At 42.4% G+C, this 3,724-nt stretch overlaps 1 long non-coding RNA gene across 1 annotated transcript in view; it reads right to left on the bottom strand.

The window, feature by feature from the left end:
* The window catches only part of LOC138851198 (uncharacterized), a 21,358-nt gene extending 17,863 nt beyond the window's left edge, over positions 1 to 3,495 (bottom strand). The window contains exon 1 of the long non-coding RNA XR_011391050.1: positions 3,425 to 3,495. This is a non-coding gene — a long non-coding RNA (uncharacterized lncRNA). The remainder of the gene's footprint in view (positions 1 to 3,424) is intronic.
* Between the last annotated feature and the right edge of the window lie 229 nt (positions 3,496 to 3,724).

Here is a 3,724-nt window from a genome sequence, read left to right as displayed (position 1 = left end):
GTTCAGGTGCCAGTATTGGTATATGGCAGGCACACATACCTGCCATGCAACATTGTTCAGGTGCCAGTATTGGTATATGGCAGGCACACATACCTGCCATGCAACATTGTTCAGGTGCCAGTATTGGTATATGGCAGGCACACATACCTGCCATGCAACATTGTTCAGGTGCCAGTATTGGTATATGGCAGGCACACATACCTGCCATGCAACATTGTTCAGGTGCCAGTATTGGTATATGGCAGGCACACATACCTGCCATGCAACATTGTTCAGGTGCCAGTATTGGTATATGGCAGGCACACATACCTGCCATGCAACATTGTTCAGGTGCCAGTATTGGTATATGGCAGGCACACATACCTGCCATGCAACATTGTTCAGGTGCCAGTATTGGTATATGGCAGGCACACAGTTTATTGTACACTAACATTCATTTATTAAAAACTTTAAACATGCCCTAATATTTACTGAAATCAAATATAAAAAATAGACAATTAAATGTGAAATAAATTTGCAAGACACTAATCACCAGTTATCTTCTTGAATGCCCACTCTGACCCACCTCCATGATCAAGATTAGTGGGTGCTCTGTATGTAGCATGAATAAATAGAAGGATGAGAGGACTGAACCATGGTAGACAGTACAGAATCAGACTGTTAATTTACAGACCACAGTTTGATCCCCTCATCCACCCTTCTGTTTATTCATTGATGGTTATTTAATTTGAGTTCGTATGCAACATATTTAGTGCTATGGTCCCCTCAAGGAAGGTTCCTTGATGTTGGTGAGGGGCTCTTGATTTAGGGAATTGGATCTGTGCTCCAGTTCCCCGAATTAAGCCTGAATGCCTTCCACATCCCCCCCCCAGGCGCTGTATAATCCTCCGGGTTTAGCACTTCCCCCTTGATTATAATAATAATTAGTGCTACGGTTTATATTTTTTTTATTTTTTTTTTTTACCAAAACCTTCAATATTAGCTTCTGTTATCAAATGTCAATCATATTCTTTATATTACAAAAGAAAATAGACTATTTCAGGGTGCTCTTAAAGAAATTTTAATTACAATAATTTAAATATAACACCAGGGCATTCTTCACAGAATAATAAATCTCAATTTTAGCATTCATTTCTCATTCATTCTAAACTGTTGGATCTCAGTGCCTCTACAAAGGCAGTACTCACCTAGTTGTACTCACCTAGTTGAGGTTGCGGGGGTCGAGTCCGAGCTCCTGGCCCCGCCTCTTCACTGATCGCTACTAGGTCACTCTCCCTGAGCCGTGAGCTTTATCATACCTCTGCTTAAAGCTATGTATGGATCCTGCCTCCACTACATCGCTTCCCAAACTATTCCACTTACTGACTACTCTGTGGCTGAAGAAATACTTCCTAACATCCCTGTGATTCATCTGTGTCTTTAGCTTCCAACTGTGTCCCCTTGTTACTGTGTCCAATCTCTGGAACATCCTGTCTTTGTCCACCTTGTCAATTCCTCTCAGTATTTTGTATGTCGTTATCATGTCCCCCCTATCTCTCCTGTCCTCCAGTGTCGTCAGGTTGATTTCCCTTAACCTCTCCTCGTAGGACATACCTCTTAGCTCTGGGACTAGTCTTGTTGCAAACCTTTGCACTTTCTCTAGTTTCTTTACGTGCTTGGCTAGGTGTGGGTTCCAAACTGGTACCGCATACTCCAATATGGGCCTAACGTATACGGTGTACAGGGTCCTGAACGATTCCTTATTAAGATGTCGGAATGCTGTTCTGAGGTTTGCTAGGCGCCCATATGCTGCAGCAGTTATTTGGTTGATGTGCGCTTCAGGAGATGTGCCTGGTGTTATACTCACCCCAAGATCTTTTTCCTTGAGTGAGGTTTGTAGTCTCTGACCCCCTAGACTGTACTCCGTCTGCGGCCTTCTTTGCCCTTCCCCAATCTTCATGACTTTGCACTTGGTGGGATTGAACTCCAGGAGCCAATTGCTGGACCAGGTCTGCAGCCTGTCCAGATCCCTTTGTAGTTCTGCCTGGTCTTCGATCGAGTGTATTCTTCTCATCAACTTCACGTCATCTGCAAACAGGGACACCTCAGAGTCTATTCCTTCCGTCATGTCATTCACAAATACCAGAAACAGCACTGGTCCTAGGACTGACCCCTGCGGGACCCCGCTGGTCACAGGTGCCCACTCTGACACCTCGCCACGTACCATGACTCGCTGCTGTCTTCCTGACAAGTATTCCCTGATCCATTGTAGTGCCTTCCCTGTTATCCCTGCTTGGTCCTCCAGTTTTTGCACCAATCTCTTGTGTGGAACTGTCAAACGCCTTCTTGCAGTCCAAGAAAATGCAATCCACCCACCCCTTTCTCTCTTGTCTTACTGCTGTCACCATGTCATAGAACTCCAGTAGGTTTGTGACACAGGATTTCCCGTCCCTGAAACCATGCTGGCTGCTGTTGATGAGATCATTCCTTTCTAGGTGTTCCACCACTCTTCTCCTGATAATCTTCTCCATGATTTTGCATACTATACATGTCAGTGACACTGGTCTGTAGTTTAATGCTTCATGTCTGTCTCCTTTTTTAAAGATTGGGACTACATTTGCTGTCTTCCATGCCTCAGGCAATCTCCCTGTTTCGATAGATGTATTGAATATTGTTGTTAGGGGTACACATAGCGCCTCTGCTCCCTCTCTCAATACCCATGGTATTGATGGTGAAAGTGTTGAATTATGATTGAAAGTTTTTTCTTTCTTTTTTGGTTTTTCTTTCTTTTTGGGTCACCCTGCCTTAGTGGGAAACAGCCCACGTGTTAAAAAAAAAAAAATCCCATTTGATGCATGGAAAGAAAAAATATTTTTATGCTGCAATCAATTTGGGGAATGTCAATATGAGATATGCTCAAACATTGTATAGAAGTATAGTATACAGTACAGGAGAGAGAAATGACAAAATACTGACATGAAGGATAAGGACAAATGCAGTGGTATAAACCTTGGTAATAAATACCGACAAGTTGGTTTAGAAAGACACGTAAGCAAACACTATAACATATTTATTAGAAAACGTTTTGGTCCTGGGACCTTGATCACTTCTAACCATAAGTGATCAAGGTCCCAGGACCGAAACGTTTTCTAATAAATATGTTATAGTGTTTGCTTACGTGTCTTTCTACCAAAAATGCAGTATAATGAGATCCTTTAATGATAAAGCCCACTTTGTGGGTGAAAAGTTATCAAGCGTAGTGACATTGTTGTGAAAGAAACACAGGCCTTATCTCTAGGCTTTATTGAACATAGAATCTTCATAGTACTTCTGCAACAACAAAATATAATGACTAGTACATCTAATAACGGCTTCTACAGGGATGGTGATGTCTTGCATATGTCAAGAGAAAAGTTATAACTACAGGCCACATATTTAAACTCACCATGTAATCTGCATCACTAATGTAGGGATAGAAGAGAAGAGAATCACACACCATGTGTTGGCGCCAATGACACACACCAAACTGTTGTTGTTGTTAAGGGCCCCGAGAGGTGGTGCAGTATTATCCTGCTGCTGCTCCCCACAGGAGCAGTATCACTACTGACATGAAAAAAACAGGCAAGGTATGCTGGAAAAAAGGCAAAAGATTTATTCAATTTGAAGGGAAATCAGAGTTAAGGTATGTTGAAGCTAATTCTTGGGTAGACTGATGTTGGGTTGGACAAATATATGGCTGAGAAGA

This window comes from Cherax quadricarinatus, unplaced genomic scaffold (assembly GCF_038502225.1).
Source record: "Cherax quadricarinatus isolate ZL_2023a unplaced genomic scaffold, ASM3850222v1 Contig80, whole genome shotgun sequence".
NCBI classification, from domain to species: domain Eukaryota; kingdom Metazoa; phylum Arthropoda; class Malacostraca; order Decapoda; family Parastacidae; genus Cherax; species Cherax quadricarinatus.
The sequence above is the reverse complement of the archived record's forward strand: the minus strand, read 5'-3'. Positions and strand labels throughout refer to the sequence as shown.